Below are 19,669 nucleotides of genomic sequence, written 5' to 3' on the forward strand. Positions count from 1 at the left end.
AGATTCGCCAGAAGCGCTTTCTTGCCCTGACCTATCAAAGGAGATCAATGCATTTGTCCCATTGTCTTCAGGATTCCCCACCCTGTGCTTAACAAGGAGTTATTTTTCCAGTTGAGCAATAAACCAGAGATTGCACTGTAGCCCCAGTTAATTCAGCATGAGCACCTGCTGTATGTTAAAACTAGGAGTGATGTATTTCTTTTCAAGCACATTAGATTTCACAATCTCCAAAATAGCATATGAGAAACAATACAGAAAAAATCTGTTTCACTAGGGTAAATTTGAAAAGCTGATGGCTTTTTCGCTAGGGTTGCTAGCAGAATATTGAGTTAACTCTCTTTACTCCTCATTCTTAAATTGGTTTAAATAATCACTGTTTCCTACCCAACTGCCATAAGCTGGAGGTTTGGTGCTGCAATCCTTCTTCTAGTGGATTTGTTTTTAAAAAGGCCTTGCAGTGGCAAAGCAATTGTGAAAGGAACAAAAATTGCTTGCATTGCTGTTTAACTGTCAGGGCAATCTTAAGTCCCGTTGCTACAGCAAGTGGGCAGATGCTGCCTTCTCAAGTGAGTGCAAGAACCAGGAGAAAAACAGAGTCCAGAAGCTTTAAAAGCACAGCCAGGGGCAGTTTAAAGGTAACTGCACTTCAATAAGGCAAGCCATCATTTAACAGGAACCCTGGGTTCAGTGATGTGAGTTAGATGAGAGACGTGCAATTATTTTGCAGCTGAGGCACATTTTTCCAATTTTTTTTAGGCAGCCAGACAAGCCAATGGCTGCAGGGAGTATGGTGGTGATGCAATCAGAAAGTAGGCAGAATTTTTGACACAGACTTTTTTTTTCTTCCCAAGTGAAACAGCAGATCAAGACAGTCAGAAATTGCACCAGCATTTTTGGTGTTGCTGCTAAATTTTGGCATGACAAACTTTGAGTGCTTTGGGGGCTATGCCTCTATGGGCCACAGATTGCCCACCCTTGAGGAATACGAGGAAGAAAACAGCATTCCATCAACCAGAGAGAAGCAGTAGGTGAGCAGTCTGTGACTGTTACAAAGCCTGTCCCAGCTGTCCAGAGGATTCCAACTGCTTGCCGGTCCCAGGGCTGATGTTAGATGCCTCTTCTCTTTGAACAAAGGCACCTTGACATAATTGCTCAAGGGAGAAATTCCCATCCTGTCAGTCAAAAAGCAGCTAACCCACACTCTCCTCCTTGTCAATGAAGTACGGTATTTCACATATTTTGATCAAACATCTTCTATTTAGACCAGTGTTCCCCATGGCTGGCTGGAGAATTCTGGAAGTTGAAGTCCACACATCTTCATGTTGCCAAGGTTGAGCAACACTGATCTAGACTGTCCCTCCAGAATCCCCTCCTTTTCTGCTCCAGCCAAGAAATAGTTAATAATACCCAACATTCATTTTATTGTCAGAGTCCTCTGGAAACATTAATTAATTCTCTCAGTCTGTCAATGAGTCACAATGATTCCAAGTGCCTGCCTGATTTGCTGTCCACCCTGAGCTTTCTCTGCAGTTCAGCTTCCCAGTGATTTTCTGTGCATTTTCAGCAGTATGTTTGGTGCCAATTGTCACCTCCTGCCAACATTTCTCTATTCAATATCCCCCAGTCCTACTTCTCTTCTAGGGCTGAAGCTTCCACTTAAGAAATCTCCAAAGTGGAAGATTTTAAAGAAAATAAATATTTCCCATGGTGCTTGTGAATGGTCTGTGGGATTTGAACTCAAGGTCCTCAGAACTCCACCACTTCATCTTAAAGCATAGTTCTGTTAGCAGAATTTGGTAATTCCACTTTTTAAAGTAACGAACAGTTTGATCCCATTTCACTTATCTGGCATCCCTGGGGTCAACAATTCTTTGTTCAATGAATTAGGCATATTGACTCAGTGATACGAGGACTGCTTCTAAGAGATGCATTATCTTTTCCTGGAATGACCTCAACTGATCTAGGCCAGATTAGCTAAACTAAACTAAACCAGATCCACAAATTAATCAGCTATAATAATTCTTCATGTACAATTATGATGTGAATTTTATGTAGAGGCAGACTGGATTAAGATATTAGCTAAACATTCTCAACACTGTGCCAAGATATTCTGGAATATAAAGCTGAATTTGACTGCATTTTCCCCATGGCAGGCTTCAGTTAACACAGTTTGCAGATCCTTTCACAGGACCCCAATCACAGCAACTTTGTATTTTTAGTCTCTTCTTGGTTAAGCCTGTTTGTAGTGGCTTAGATGGGGCAAGAAGCAACATAAACAACACACCCCAGGGATGCTTATTTTTGTTGTCAGATCTCTCTCCCTCCAAGGAATTTTTAAAACTGTAAATGTAATTATCTTATCTACATAATAATGATGCAAAGTAGGTTGGAAATTACCTAGTTGCACAGCCAATGTTCAGTACCCCTTACAAATCTAAATTTCCAACATCTAAATTCAGCATTTCACTTAAGTTATCATACTGGATTTTGCTGGTCATGTTTCCTGTGATGCCAGTCCCAGAGCTTCTAGCAATATTATTTGATTCCTCTGTTTGACCCAGCTTTGAAAATGTAGATAGCTCATTGTAATACAGTACTGAGCAATAAGATATACTTTCTTTCTTACATTTTCTTCTGATCATAAAATGTAAGAAAGAAAATTATCTTATTGCTCTGTACAGTATTACAATGAGCTACAGAGAGCCAGTTTGGTCTAGTGGTTAAGGCTCCAAGCTAGAAACCAGGAGACTGAGAGTTCTAGTCCCACGTTAGGCATGAAAGCCGGCTGGGTGACTCTGGGCCAGTCCCTCTCGCTCAGCCCATGATGTCAGGCTTGTGCAACAAGCCAATTGGTCAGTTCCTGTCACAACCAACAGATCAACATTCTGTTGATCTGAAAAAGCACCTGTGGGAAAAACACTAGGAAGAAAAAAACATAAATATTATGTAAATATATCTTTTCTTCTGATCAGACAAAGCTACAGGTTTCAAGGGGTGCCGTAAAGTAAAAATATTTCAGAAACAACCTGAACGGTTTCAATTGATACACATTTTGGCACAGTTGTTAAGGGTACTTTCTTAGTGGTATTGGGATGTATTACAGACACAGCCCCCTATGTCTGGAGTTTTAGAACTTTTTTTGACCGTTAAAATATGCATTCAAGCATTTCATGAAAGTAAAAACTAAGTAGTACACAAAAGATTGAGCACCATTCTCTCAGTGACACTCTGCCATTTGAGTGGTTTCTTTCTTTATTTAAAGTGAAATTGAGTAAATCACCAGGGACATGAGGCCTGATCTAGTTAATTTAGTCCACTGAAGACTGGCGTCCTGAGAAGCAGAGTAATGAGGAATGACAATGAAAATCAACAGACATTTTGATCAGGGTAAGACTCGCTGCATGATTATTATGCTACCGGTGGTGCATCAGAACTTGCACCACAATACTATTAACAGAGCGACAATTTCCTTGGATCCTTAAAAGCCATCATATGCACATAACCACTGACATTTAACCTCCATGGTGCCAGAAATGCAAAGGCAATGGTTAAGCTCCAGATGGCAAGGTATATATATGATTAAAGGCATACTCTCTCATTAATCAGGGCTTGTGGCTTTGACCATTCTGACCATTCCAACCTCTACTCTTTCTTCTTTAGTAGTTTGTGCAAATGAGATTAATATTACAGTTGTGCAAATGGCTAGTCATCTGTAACTGACTTCAAACATTTGTTTCTTAGAGAAGCATGGAGAAACTACAGGAGAAATTCCAATTATGGAAGAAATTCCAAGTATACCTCCTAATTCCCCAAGAACTTCCACTGAACACTCTGGAAGGGAGTTAAACAGGGGAAACTTATTCTTTCCTGAATAAAAATCAACCTTGAATTAAAATCATAGGAGATTTTAATCAGTTGCCCTATAAATCTATCCCTCTGAAACTCCCAATTTTAACTTAATTCCTATTAAACTCATCCCTATTTTTCATTTTTTTCCTATGGTTTGTAAGTCACAGCTTTTCTCAGAAGATCCTCAGCAGTATAAAACTGATCTTTAAAGTAACGGTTGGCCTATTGGATTTATCAGCTAATTGTTTTTTCCTCTCTCTGAACTTCTCAAATCAGGTGCATTTTGTCCTACCGTTTGCTCTGTGGGTTCTCTGTCTTTGGGGCCACCAAATGCAGAATCCATCTTCCTTTTTCTCTGGCAGATATCAGGTGGAGGAGGGTCCTGAGAAATGTTGTGAAGGACACTAGATTGCTTCAGAGGAATTTTCTTATTTCTGTACCATTCTGAATGGAACAACCTTGCAGTTGGAAGTAACAACAATATCACTTTCACCACGCCCTGTTTGCATGTTTCCTACCTTGAGTATGGGCTTCCTAAGTACATGGGGAGAGAAATAGCATCTGATTATATACTGGATTGATGCAGCTTTGGTCTGATTTGGGATGCTTTCTCTAAGTTATTTTCCAAACATTGACTCAACAGATTCTGGGCTATCTGTGAGAACACCGTTGCTATTTGGGTGGCTATTCTTTAGAAAAGTTTCAAGAAATCTTTCTTTTTAAAGATTTCACCAGAAACAAATAGTATTGGCAAAGAACAGTAAATATTGTTACATTATTGGACCAATATTCTTGTATTCAAGCTTCTGCCAAGGCAGGGAATAGTGAGAAACTGATGACAATTTGTTTTAGAATTCTAAGCTCTGGTTTGTGCATATGCAAATCATCAACATACAAATCAAAACTCATTTAAGTTTGGCTAATCATTTAAACCGTGTTCCACCTGATGTTGGAACAAGCTTTTGTTTTTATTATATTTCATTATTTTATATAAATTATTTGTTTTTGTTTAGAAAAATAGCTTATATTTAGAAGACTGAGTAGTTGAATGAAATGGCATGATAGGCTGGGAACCAGTAAGGTCAAACTGGGGTCACACCACCCAGCTGATGGCTATTCATTTTAGGAGAATGAAGTTCATGGGTTGTCAGCAGACTGCACACAGGGCATAGCAAAGGCCATAAGTTGCCCACATATGGTTTGTTCCTATATGGCTTGCAGAGGGTCCCTCCACCAAGAGAAAGTCATCTGCAAGGATCTTGCTATCAAGCCTTCTCAGTGATGGCCCCTCCCCTCTGATACTTCAGATATTTGGACCGCTCCCTCTTTGTTAAGCTTTCAGAGAGACATGGAAACAGAGCTTTTTCTGGAGAGCATTTGGGAATGAGACGGAAGGTCATACTCTGGAGTCAGGACATACTGGCCGGATGTTACTAGCTATTGGTGTTGGATATTTTCCTATTGCTTTACCCCTACTTTCCATTTGGTTGTTGTAAGCCAATCAGGGTCTTTAGATTGGAGTGGCATATAAGCTTCAATAAGTAGGTGAATAAATAAATAAGGTCTTGAACTTTAAAAGCCAAAGCGAACACTTTGGATTGGGCCTGGTAATGTACCAGTACTGAATTGGAGCAATATATTCTGACCCATTCACCCACAACTAATACCTAAGCAAACATCAGAATATTTTCAAGTTGGCTTTAATAAAGTCAACACAGAATGCATCACAGCATTCCAACCTCTGTTATTATATTGTACTGTTATTATTATATGCTGCCTAAAGAACTTTGTATTATAGAGTGACATACAAACGTGAATAAATAACTAATAATGGGACAGCACTAATGCAATACTACTGATCCATATTTGACACTCCTAAGCAGTTTTAAGTAGAAGTTAAAAGATGGGGACAAAACTGAACTCTGCAGCACCCTATGTCCTGTTCAGACTATGAGACGGCCAGTGTCCTAACAACCAGGAAACACACTGAGACGAGGAACTGGTCTCTAATATTTATTACTAGTACTTAACAGGAATCCTAACAAACTGAAGAAGCGTGGGAAAAACCCAGACATATAACCCCCAAGGGTTAAGGCGGTCCCGATCTGTGTCTCTTTGAATGGCTGAACAATTCCTCAGTGCTACGCATGCGCTTGACAGTCTGGATGGGAGCCCCCTGCTCGCCATCCTTACTCATGACAGCCAGTCAGAATGACTAATAAATTATTTATTTACAACAACTATTTACAGCAGCAAAAGTCTTTGAATACTGTAGATTAGGCAGTTCAGTTCAGTCAAGACCACCCAGGCAGTAGAGGATGACCAGGCAAGGCTGCAGGTTTGGATCGTGGCAGGACAGTGAGGCAGAACTCAGCTAATTCTCTTAACGAGGCTGCAAGACTCAGTGAGGCTAGAGCACGTGGCAAGGAGGAGGCTTGAGGCAGGAGTCTCAGAACAGGCATGGAGGCTACACTAGGCTGATCCACAAAGGCTAGGCAAGACAGGACTGAAGCATCAAGACAAGGCTTGGGTCTGGAGGCAAGACTGGACTTGGCTGGAGCGTCAAGGCAAGGCTCAGATCTGGAGACAAGGCTGGACTTGGCTGGAGTGTTAAGACAAGACTTGGAGCTAGAAACAAGGCTGGACTCAACTGGAGCTTCACGATGAGGCTTGAGACTGGAGGCAGGACTGGGCTGAACTGGAATGACAAGACAAGGCGTGGAGCTGGAAGCAAGGCTGAATCAGGCTGAAACAGCGAGATGAGGCTTGGAACTGGATGCAAGGCTGTGCTCGGCTGGAACGGCAAGAACAGACTTGACTGGAGCGACGTGTGCAGGAAGCAGGTCCACAATGGAAGGAGGAGCTGGCTCTGATTCCGCGTAGGCTACAGGCGAGTCTTCTGACTTTGGTAAGGACTCTTCCACAGGTGCTGTGAGCTTGAAGGATCAGTTGTCTCTGGCAGCTTGCTCTCGGCACACTTGCCTTTTTAAGCAATCCTTTCCACGCCGTTTCTCCTTTGCAGCCAATCAGACTGCCTTCTGATTTGCACGCTTCTCTACTCTTGTCTCTCGAGCACTGATTGGAAGATTCAAACTTCCTTCCGAAGTTTGTCCAATCAGCACCTCCAATTTCTCCCACTCTGCAGAGTCACTCCTGGTATCTATTTCTCCAATTCCTTCCTGATAAGTTTTGTTTTCCCCTTCCGGCTCAAAGTAAGTTTCATTTTCAGAGTCAGGTTCAGACTCAAACCTCACACCCTATAAACTGAAGGCAGTGTGGAAGAACTGAAATTTCATGAAACCATAATTTAAGATTATCCTTCCAAGAGCAACCAGAGCCAGCACAATATTGTATCTCCTAAGCCCAGCTCAGTGGATATGATGATATCAAATCAATCATAACAGAAGATCCCAAAGATCTGATCAAGTTATACTTTCTCCCAAGTTATCCTGGCAGAGTCATCCACTACCCAAGGCTCTTTCTACCCCAAATTCTATTCTAAATCCTAATTATAATGGATCTATATAATTAATTTCTTCTAAAAATGATGAAGATTTGAAAGCCACCTACCCCTCAACTCACTTCAACAACTTGCTCAGAAAGTTTAGATACAGAGCAGTAATTTCCCTTGATCATAAAAACATGATGGGGAGGGTGAGGTGGACAGGACCACCACTTTAAGGGAAGCAGAAACAACTCATTGATTAATTTTTAGGTCTGTTATCCTTTCCATAGATAATGATCCTGAAGCATGTGGTAGATTTCAGTCCTTAAACTAGTTTGACACACAATGTAGCCCATCTGCAATAACCTCTGGGTCTGTTAAAACTATGATATTCATCAGTGTAGGCTGAGTAGCTTTACTTATTAAAAAAAAAATTCAAATTACTCCCAGGGGGCTTTGACGTTCTACCTTTTGATCTGTTTCAAAACAGGCTGCTAACAATCCAAAAAGCTCCATGGGACAACACTGAGTGGATATGATGTTGCCATTAAAATAGTCACCCCAACTCTCATGGATACCATATACAGCCATATACAAGGTTCTGTATAGCTCCAAACCATCTATTTCAATTTGTTCCCTTTCTCTGTTTTCCTTTTGTCAATCCATGGGACACCAACTCCTGCACTTCATGTATAACCCTCAAAATCCCCCCAGACTGGGCTGCCAAAATTCAGCATCAAACTGCAGGGCAGTTTTCTACCAATTTTCAGAAATGGGAGGCAAACAAAAATGGGTATGTTCAGCCTTATACAGGCTTTCACATATCTTGATTTTTTTTTTTAATGTTCTAACCTCTTTTTCTGAAAAAGTGAAAAAAGTCTCCAAATTCTACCTGATCTTCTCTGGTGATGTAATTATATTACTGCTGGCCATAGTAAAGTCACTTACTCTATAAGTGAATATTTACTCCTTCCAAAGATTGGTTGCATTCTGTTAGGAGGAGAGAGAGAGAGAGCCAGTTTGGTGTAGTGATTAAGGTACCAGGCTAGAAACCGGGAGAGCATGAGTTCTAGTCCCACCTTAGGCACAAGCCAGCTGGGTGACCTTGGGCCAGTCACTCTCTCTCAGCCCTAGGAAGGAGGCGAGGGCAAACCACTTCCAAAAAACCTTGCCAAGAAAACTGCAGGAATTTGTCCAGGCAGTCTCCAAGAATTGGACATGGTCACTATATATATATATAGTATAATTATATTTATAATTATAATTATACACATGTAATTTATAACTGCTTTGATTTTAATTTCATTTTTATTGTAAACCGCCCAGAGTCCCTCCTTGGGAGGAAGATGGGCAGTGATAAAGTTAAATAAATAAATAAATGCTTTTATGTGCAAAACAATAAATATGCTTTCTAAATCACCAATCTGAGATCTGGCATTTTTAAAACCATTTTGTAGAAAATTTTAGAATTCCCTCTAACAAATTGGCTGGTTTTAGTTGAATTTTTACTACACAATTTAGAACAATAGTTTGTGGAAGGAAAGATCCCCCTATCTCTTCCACATAAGAGATGGAAGATAACGTGGTTGGCATGCTCTTGGTAACCCTCCCTTATTTTTCTAATGTTCCTTCCATCATTTTCTTTATCACAGAAAACCTACTAAGGAGGGAAAACCAGAATAACTGCATAACGTCTTTTGACTGGGAATACACAAATGTCTATCTGAAGTGATGGCCCCAGTTCAGGGACCAATTTCCTGTTATCTTGGGAGCACTTTGAATGCTAGTTTCTAATTCAGAACTTGGAAAAATAGAACACTGGTTGAGTTTTTAATTTTGCATAGCATGTGTCACTTTGCATTTACCAACATTTAATTTCATCTGCCATTTCATTGCCCTTTCTCCCGACACTGTGAAATCCTTCTGTAAATCTTTTCAGTCTGCTTTATACTTAACTGTGCTGAATAATTTAGCACCATTTGAAAATTTAGTCATTTTGTTATTCATTCCTTTTTTCAGCTCATTAATGATTTAAAAAACAAGTATCACATTAATGTGGAGCCCTCCTTTCTTCTTCGGTTCTGTCTCCCATACTTGATATAATTCATTTGTGTCTCCCATACTGGATATAATTCTTGTCACATTTGACATCCAGAAAACAACCTCATTCCTTATCTATGCCATGATGTCTAAACTTACCTGATACAGTTTATCAAAGGAATCTATTCCTTTTTTAAAGTTAAAGCAAGGTTTGGATAAAGTTTTATGAAACTTTGATCCAATGAAACATGATATGAAAGTTCTATCAGTAGCTCTTGACATCGTTTTTTGTCTAAAACTGTTCTGCGGTTGGAGGATATCAATTACACCATACAGAAGAAGGAAGTTAACCCTTAACCTGGTGCAGCTCCCTCAGTGCAATCCCACAGTGGCTATTTTAGCAAGGCGTGGGAAAAACATGATAGATTAATAATACCATGTGGTCCCCTCTATTTCTACCTTCATGACAATAAGTGAGCCAAAGGAGAAAAATACAAGACATCGCATAGAAGCCTAGAAGATGTTAGTGATTTTAATTCTCTTCTCCCATCCAAAAAGCTGAACCAAATGACAATCTGTACTATTCTGGTAAAATATATCATGGATGTAATTCTGTTTCCCTGAACACACAACTAGCTAGAAATAATTAGTATAAGGGGAACTGATCCATTTAGCTTCATGAGCCACTAATCCAATTAATTATATAAATTGTTAACATAATTTCTTCAAGTCTATTGATTTCAATGGGTCCCCAAAGCTCCCAGCTTTAGCTAGATGGTACTCAACAGAAGCTGACCAGTTATTTTAACAGTTTATGAATTTTGTGTAGGAATGGTACACTTCTACTGAGTGTGTTTATCATTTTTAAATAGTGAGAGTTGGATATCAAAACATCAGCAAAGACTCAAAGTGGGGATTTTTATTTATTTGTTTATTTTTTGGCTGTGATTCAAATGGTATAGATCTCCGTAGGATCTCTTTTCATTTTTTCTAACACAAAAGAACACTGGAAAGAAATTATGTAAAAGGGTTTGGAACTCAGACAGACAAGATGGCCAGAGTCTCAAGCCTGCTTATATAACTTCCCCAAAACTGAATAGAACAGGCCCAATTCTAATGTAGGCAGATAAGCTTGCAAAAGAAAGATCAGGTCTCAAAACAGGCCAGGTTTGACTGGGGCTGCAGAAAGAAAAAATTCCCCATGTAGCCTTACGGGAGAGGCAGCTGGGCAGCCGCTTGGAGTGTTGCTAACTGCTTCATTCTAAGCCCCCCCCCCCCACGCACATGACTGAAACTTCCATGCAGCCTGCCTTGTGATTCCCAGTGCACACATCCAGACAGACCCAGACACAGCATGATAGGAAAGCAGAAACATTCACAGATACAACACATTACCTCCTTAGAAGAAAATACAAACAACTCCTATGGCCAGTGCTGTTAGAGGGGCTGGAAGGAATTTCAGAAGCCATCCTCTGCATACTTTCTCTGATTTGTTTATTTTTTCTGATCCAAAGGAATGTTGGAAAGAAAGAAAGAAATTAGGAGAAGTGGCTCATCAGGGTAACTCTTGAAAAACTGAACAGAACAGGATTAATTTTGGTGTGGAGAAAGAAGATGGGAAAAGAAGATTGAATCTGAAAATGGGAGAGGCAGCTAGGCAGTGGCTTGGAATGTTGTTGATTGCTCCATTCAAAGTCCCCTCCTCATCCCTCCCTGTCATGTGACCCAGAGCAGACTATTAAGAGGTTGGGAAAAATTCCAGTAGTCATGCTCCACCTACTTTCCCTACCTTCTTTCCCAAAGTATCTAATGAGTTACATAGATAGTAATGAACCTATTTCATAGGAATGAGCCACTTTAACCACATAGAAGTAAATTTATTAGATTCGAAATAGGCTACAAAGACAAGTGAAATAGGTACAAAGTTGGGGATTGGTCAAAGAATTGAGTCAAAGTATGATATTCGCTGAAATGTATACCTTTGGTTCAGGTTTTGACCTACCCCTAATTTATTTTGGGAATTCCTCCAATTCTTCTGCAGATGCTCTTTTGCAGTTGCACTGTTGCCATTTCTTGTTAGATGGTTCTGTTAAAAAGCTCAATATATCAAGACCAGTAATATCTCATTAAGGGAATCTTAGAAAACTGACAACTTCCTCAATTATATTCTCTCCTAAAATATCAGCTTATATTTTTAAAACCTTACTGATTTTAGCTGACGGGTAACTCAGATGAATAGGGATGCTGTTTGCACATATAATTCTAAAAGAGGGATTTATTGTTAATTCATCATTCTGGAAAACATCCCTTTATACAATCACAAAGCCCAACAAACCTCTTAAGTGGCTTAACTATACATTTTTACATTGTTTGCAAGAAACCTTCAGTTCCATGTAGTGAGCCCTTCTTCCCACTTTTTAGAACAACAGGCAACTGAATTTGCTACCTACAACCCATTTTTATTTGACCTGTCTTTCTCTCCTTCTCTTTCTCTCTCTGTGTAATATTAGTTACTTCAGTTCCATTTTGGTATGTTGTTTCTCATGACTCTACTTTTGATGTCCATCTGAAAACAGCCCAGACAAATATAGCAATGACATGCTTGTAAAACAGCAGTAACACATCTGGGTTGGAATGGCAACCATTTCTATTTAGCTCTGGCTCCATTTTTAAGAAAGAAATGTCCTGCCTTTGGGGCCATTGAGTTACCTGATGCTGTCAGGGGAAATCAGGCATGACAGGAGAGATTAAAGCAAAGGGGTTTTAGATTAAGAGAGCAATAGGCACAGCAGAAAGGGGAGGCAGAGTCCCACTGAGAAGCAGAAAGAGGACGCAGGAGCATGGATAGCTCCACCCAAGTAGTCCTCAATACTTTCATCCCTGCTAGAATAATAAAAAGAGATTCCCACTGCAAAGATTCTAAAACTAATTGAAGCCTCAAATAAGTTGCCAGGATCCATCCTGTGGTCAACTCCATCCCCTCCGGAACAGCTTTCTGGACCTTAAAGAATCCCCACCTGATCTTGTACTCTCAAGTTTCTGTAAGACTGGAGAGATAGAAGTTCTGCTAGGGACTCATCCTCTACACTAACAACAATGGCAAGGTGGGGTTGCCTGGCTAGAAGGCCTGAAATTATCTTCCCCAGAGGACTGCGAAGCCATAACAATAACGAGTTCAGTGCACTCTTGCATTAACAACACCTTTTGCAGGTCTCACTGACATCGCTATGTTTCTATTTTAGTGCATTCCATATTGGTAGATCAGCATGGGTTCATCTTAGGAATTCATGGTTGTAGTTCTCTGTCTCTCTCAATATGGAAGTATCTTAAGAGTCAGATGGCTGAGTTGAGTGGTAGTTAGACAGATACGAACAAGTTTTACACAGAGATTTACATGCTGCCGAATGGCAATTTTTTCAACTTGTTTCTTCTGCTTTCTGATATTGCAATATGATGATAGATGCAGTCTTCTATAGAGTGAACAGAGGGTGGCAATATGGAGTTATAGCTGCATAGACAGCAAAGATAAGATGGAACCAATATACCATCCCCATCAAAGTGATTCTTCAGCTATTCCTGAACTTCAATGCCCAGCAACTCCAGCTATACATAGCCAATAGTGAGTGATATTGTGAGTGATGGTTCAGCAACATCTGAAGAGCCATAGATTTCCCCAGCACTGATCTACAGACATACATACATGCATATACTCAAAGAAAACAATATGTAGGGAATGGATATGGAAACCATCAAGGTTACAGAGATTGCTAGTTACATCGGGGGGGGGGGTCTCACAATAAAAATGATAATCAAAATGACAGTTGATTGGTAATTGTGGAAAATGATCAAAACCATCTTAAGTTTCAAGTATTTCTAAAGAGGAAAAATATTAAATTTCTCCACAGAATTTTATACAGAAACTCTATTTTGCCTTTTCTGCCATTAACCTCTGTGTGTGTTTGTTTGTTTGTATGGAGACAAGGTAGCATATAAATAAATACTTGAGGAATTGGAGCTTCAAATCTTTTGCAAAAAAAGTTGTTTTTTTAAAATTGTATTGTAGTGGCAACTTTTTTTTTTTTTTGCAGATGGATGCCTGGCTTGTGCCCAGAATTTCCAGCACTGAATATGCATGCTTTGCTTATTGCTTTGAGGGTTGTAAATGTTGCAGTATTTTACTGCTAATTTTTCTTCCCAAACAACTTTTAATATTTTGTGTAATTTGCATAATGTTTCCATATCCACAGCTATCCAATTTTAAAGCTTCTCAGACTGCACAAATGTATACTAATATGTTTTTCTACAAACTGGGATAACCTTCATCTTTACCCCCTAGTTGCACCTTTGGCAGGCATGGTTTCTCCGTAACATGAACCTTTATTATTTGTATCCTTCCCGTGGATTCTTTCACAGACACTTCTTCCCTGAGGTGGTCCCAGATCACAACCATTCTTCTCTGTTCCTTAGCAAGGCATCACAAATGAGACCCACAAATACATTTCTTTCAACAAGTCAATGAAGTTCTTGTTGCTCCTTTCTTGGCCAATAGTTTGCATTTCAGCGCCCTCTGGTGCCCTGAGGTTCTCCTTCATCTTGAGCTGGACCCTATCTTCTCTCTAGAGGAAGGTCTCTTTCAAGTCAAGCTCAACTCTTGGTGGCTTCATGGACACATCCACGTAGTCTTCTTAGCAGCAAAACAGGATGTATGAGCTCAGTCAAAATGATTGGGGCATCACATCTGTGACAAAAGCCACTATCCATTTTTTAATGTTTAGGAGGACGCAGTGGCGCTGCGGGTTAAACCGCTGAGCTGCTGAGCTTGCTGATCGGAAGGTCGGCGGTTCAAATCCGCGTGACGGGGTGAGCTCCCGTTGCTAGTCCCAGCTCCTGTCAACCTAGCAGTTCAAAAACATGCAAATGTGAGTAGATTAATAGGTACCGCTTTGGCGGGCAGGTAACAGCGTTCCGTGTAGTCATGCCGGCCACATGACCACAGAAGTGTCTACGGACAAACACTGGCTCTTTGGCTTTGAAACGGAGATGAGCACCGCCCCCTAGAGTCGGACATGACTGGACTTCATGTCAAGGGAAACCTTTACCTTTACCTAAGGGTAAGGGTGACAAATTCAATCAGGATCTTCAAGGAGGAGATTGGAATCTACAACATCTCTATTCAAGAAAACTAATAGCATATCACTTTCTGGGTACTGAAACCCCTAGCCATGGGGTGGGTTCTCTGAACATGTTAAGCCACAAAAAAAGCTAAAACGGAGTTTAAACCTACTAAGAGGAGCATGATGTACAATTTCCTTTGCTAGTTAAGCACATTGTGTGAACACAGCCAATGTGGCTTATCACTGAAAACCATGGTATAATCTTTGGCATCTGTGCTCACTTCTTCACTTAATGTGTTTCTGAAGTGGAGCAAACCAGACTGCTGCTTTATTCAAAGGCAGCAGGATATGTGTCATGCCCTCAGTACGGCACACAAAACACATTATTTGAAGTAACCTCAAGAATGCAAATTCAGTATTCACTTCTGATAGCTGAAGGGGAAGGAGTGATCATACATTATTATCTTAAAATATTTCTCCAAGCCCCAGACTTCTCAGAGCTCCAAGGTTTCAGCAACTCTCCTGAACAGTCAAGGGCAAACTTGCCCTTCATCTTGGACACACTGGTGATTCTATACAGAAACACCAGGCATAATCTGTGGGAAATGTTCTTTGAATGGGAATGGAAAGAAATGGATACATTTGGTCAGAATTTGGAAAACCCTTTTTTCATACTGCTGATCAGCTACTTTTTTTCATTAGCTAGCATAATACATTTTTTTTTGCATTATCTGGATTTTATACTATACTAAAGTTCCTGGAACTGCAAATTTTGCATCTGACTGCACATTTAATCAAATAAAAATCTGGCAAAGAGCATTATCTACTAGAAATTGGTATACTAAGTCAACTCTTTTTCAGTGGGTAAACCTAGGATACAAACCATCTCTTTTCATTTCTGGATAAAATACTAAAGAGTTGAAATTCATAGCCTGGACTTGGTACAAGGGTTTGGGTTCAAATTGTAAAACAGTGTTTGATATCAGATGAACTAGATGAAGGAAAACTGTCATGAGTACTGATGGTGAGCAGGAAGGGGCCCCTATCCAGGGGGGAAAACGTATGCGTAGTACTGAGGAGTTAAGCAGCCATTCAAAGAGACACAGATCAGACCCGCCTTAACCTTTGGGGTTTATCTGTCTGGGTTTTTCCCACGCTTCTTCAGTTTGTTAGGATTTTCTGTCTAATGTAGCAGTAATAAAGTACTAGAGACCTATTCCTTGTCTCAGCGTGGTTCCTGGCTGTTAGGACAAAAACTAGCTCTTCTTAATGCAGCTCAGACAGTGATATTCCTGGACGGTCAAAAGGTAGATCAAGAAATGACCAACTGTCTTGAGTGCCATTCTGGAGGCCTGGTAAAGTGGGGTCAAATGACGAAAAGTGCATAATAACACTATAGCATAATTGCTATGAGTTACGTACTTACATCAGACATCATGACACAGCTACAAAATTGGTAACAGTGTGATGGCACAGTTTGTTACAGGCACCACTGCTTGGGGATAAAGGCAGAATATATATTTAATAAATATCTTCCTTGACTTCCTTCAAGTAGCTAATGACACCTGAGATAGCTAGTAGTCTTTTGCCAGACTCTGTTCCCTAGCGAATATAGAACAGATCAAGTATCTTCGCAATGGAAGCTGTTTTGGCAATATCTGTGATCCTTTCCTTGGGCAATGTGTCAAACAGGATAGTGACAACAAGAATTCTTGGAAGATACTGATATTTTTACTTGAGAACCCCCAGAGTCATTGGGAGTTGGGTGGCATATAAATTTAATACATGATGATGATCACAAAAAACTATTTAAAATGTAGAACATTCACGATAATTCGTTTAAAAGAAAGAACACAAATGTAATGTGAAACCAGGTCAAAGTGCATAGTTTTCCATCCTCCAGCTCTGTCAATTTTTCTGTAACATCTGAATCAGGAGAGACTATACGCAACCAACCCCCAATTCTGGAATTCCATGGTGAACTGGATGTGAGTCAGTAAGCTGAATCCTGATGATAGCAGTGCTGTTAGTGAACAGTTCCAAAATCTAGAACTACTGTTAGTACAGGTTGCAGCAGTTAAGCTACTGATTGGGATAACATCCCCAGACACAAATTATACCTCTGCTAAAAGATCTGCATTAATTGGCAGTCTGTTTCTCAGACAGATTCAAGATGTTGAAATTAGTATACAAAGCCCTAAACAACTCAGCACAGGACAATGACTCCATTTACACCCACTTCCCAGACACCTACTGTAAGATCTTGGAAGGAGGTCCAGCCTTCTGTGTCACAGCTTGCAGATTTCCTGCTGTGAAAGACAGCAAGGCTGGCCTTCTCTGTGAAGTTGGGAAGGACCTCCCTCTAGAGAACACCAAGCCCAACAATGATCTCTTTTAGGCCTCTTTTAAAAGCCCACCTTTGGCCTTTCCTGGACATCAATTCATCCTGAGGTTTTTATTTTACAGATGGTTTGCGCTCGGCAATTCCCTTGTTTTATTCTTTTAGTTCGTTTGTTTTAGAATGAGCCTACAGTTTTTGTAAACAGATTTTGTAAACAAGGGATATAATAATACTAATTCCTGAGATAATATTCATTGGACAACAGCTACGTGCCAACTTATCTCAATACCAAGTCCTCTTTCTAAGAGAGGAGGGAACCCCACTCAGGAGGGAAGAAAAAGAAAAACTGGCAGCTATATTATACACTGTTTATACATACATCAGAAACTTTTCAAGAACTTAATAAATAGCACTGGTACAATCCATCCTGTATTGTTCACTATATTTCTCTAAAAGAAAACATGTATATATACTAGAACATTGTACGATATATAATAAACCATCCTGCCCCACAAACATGTCTAACAATACTGGGTTACCTTATAGCAATTTCTGACCTGTTTTTCATATAGAAACAATTACTACCCACCAGGGAAGAGTTTTAAGGAAAAAACCAAAATGTCCCAGAATCTTCCTTTTCCAGACAGCATGCATGTCAATCACTGTTAGGACTACTCATTAATTGGCTTAATGTGGCCCCAGGCTGCAAATTCTCCCCCCGCCCCCACCAGCTACCCATGTAAATCATCTTACTGTATAGTTAATAGGGCGCAAGGACAATATGCTCTCAAAAATAATGTGGCAGGTAATAGGGCAGAGCTTTGATCACCTTCACTTTATGAGATGTTATTTTTGTGACTGTTCAGGGATTTGCCATTGAGCTAGGATGCCTGAAACACATTCCTGATGGCATTTGAGGCCAATTATGGGAAAAGTCACAAACCTGAATATAATATTCTTAGTCGTGAGATTTTCAGCTTGCTTTGCCTTCCCTTGCTGGGTTGATTTTCTTTCTTCTCCATCCTTTCTGCACTGTTGAAAGGGCCAGCTGCAATTTTCTAGAAGGGGACATAGATGCTGATGTGTTTTTAAAACATTTTAAAACAGAAAAACTAAATACGCCAAGCTTCAGTTTGCGATAGATAGGAATGCAATCCCTAACATTTCTTTGTGGAATTGTAGTGAGATGCACTTGTGACCAATTATGCTTGTTGGAAAAGTGCTAATGATATACCTGTCACTATTGCTGTGTGACACCTGAGAAATCAGCTGCCTGATGAGTAATCCCAGCCTTGACCTAGGTCCTAGGGCATGTTTCTCAACCTTGGCAACTTGAAGATGTGTGGGCTTCAACTCTCCGAATTGCTGGCTGGGGAATTCTGGGAACTGCAGTCCATACATCTTCAAGTTGCCAAGATTGAGAAACACTGTCCTAGGGTATATCACCCGACTTTATTTTTCCCCTCTCAAATTAGGTATCCAAAATTCCTAGACGTATACTAAGAACTGGCCTTCTACATAAGGAAAAGGATTTAATGACTGTGGCCTCCTCACCATCTGCCCAAAGTGTTGTTTTGTGCAAAATGAAGAATATCTACTGTACTTGGATATATTTCTATTCATGTCAGCTTCAAATAGGACAAAAAGAAAAAAATATGCACAATATTAAATGATAAATGTATACATGTGCATGATGCACACATGATGACAAATACACACATGTGCATGTATGTGTAAATGATGGTATATTCTATGTATATGTTTGTGAGTGTCTACTGTTGGCTGCAATCCTAAATTTCAGTTCAATCCCCCTGAATTGAATGGGGCTTTTGCATTGTTACTGGTAAGTTGTGCTATGATTCGCTTAATTCACACTGAAAGACTGAGCCTGTAGGCAGGATTAATTTGGCTCACTGAATTCAATGGTACTAAAGTTCAGTTAACTTACCCAGGTCTCCTCTGTTCGTTCATCAATAAGAAGGAAAATAATTACCAATCCTGTCACCCAAATCCTTGCAGGCAAATTTTTGCAAGGATTATTGGGCAATCTTGCAAAGTAGAGCCTGTGGGAATTCTTACACTTTGGGTTTAATTTTACTCTTCTCAAGCACTATTTTACTATGAGATGTTGCAGAACAGCACTTCCTTGAACAAACAATGGCTTTTGCACACAGTAGTGCATCTAAATTAATCCTTACAGTGTTTGTTTGGGAGCCAGTTTGGTGTAGTGGTCAAAGCACTGTGCTAGAAACCAGGAGACTACTGTATGGGGTCTAGTCCTGCTTTAGGCACAAAGCCTGCTGGGTGACTTTGGCTGGTCACTTTCTCTCTCTCAGCCCTTGAAAGAAAGCAAGGGTAAACCCCTTCTGAAAATCTTTCCAATAAAACTGCATGGATTAGTCAACAGGAGTTAAAACTGACTTGTAGGCTCACACACACACAAAGTTTGTTGAGAATTGAAACTGTTGCTACATGTAAAAGAAGACATTGATCAAAGATGCTGCTCTGAATATTTTTTTAGTAGAAAAACAGATAAAAATATTTAAAGTAGATATTATACATGCCAGATAGCTTTTGTTTAATTCATCTTATCAACTGTCCTAGTGCAGACAGTTAGACATGGGCATCTGTTACAGGTCTGCTCACTGGAAGAATTGTTACTCTTGGCAAGCAGCAGTAAAACAAACGTTTGAAAGAAAAGAGACAGTCTTACTCAGAATGTAGAGAGCCCTCTTTGGCCATTCTTTGAGAGACAGTCTGGGGTAGTAGTTAAGGCACCAGGCTAGAAACTGGGAGACCGTGAGTTCTAGTCCTGTCTTAGGCACAAAGCCAGATGGGTGACACTGAGAGAGTCATTCTCTCTCAGCCCTAGGAGGAAGG

General features: G+C 40.1%; 1 protein-coding gene across 1 annotated transcript in view; it reads left to right on the plus strand.

Annotated features, from left to right (window-relative positions):
• CAMKV (CaM kinase like vesicle associated) overlaps positions 1–19,669 on the plus strand; it is a 56,202-nt gene that overhangs the window by 21,397 nt on the left and 15,136 nt on the right. The window lies entirely within an intron of this gene.

The sequence above is a fragment of the Candoia aspera genome, chromosome 2, assembly GCF_035149785.1.
Source record: "Candoia aspera isolate rCanAsp1 chromosome 2, rCanAsp1.hap2, whole genome shotgun sequence".
In the NCBI taxonomy this organism is placed as follows: domain Eukaryota; kingdom Metazoa; phylum Chordata; class Lepidosauria; order Squamata; family Boidae; genus Candoia; species Candoia aspera.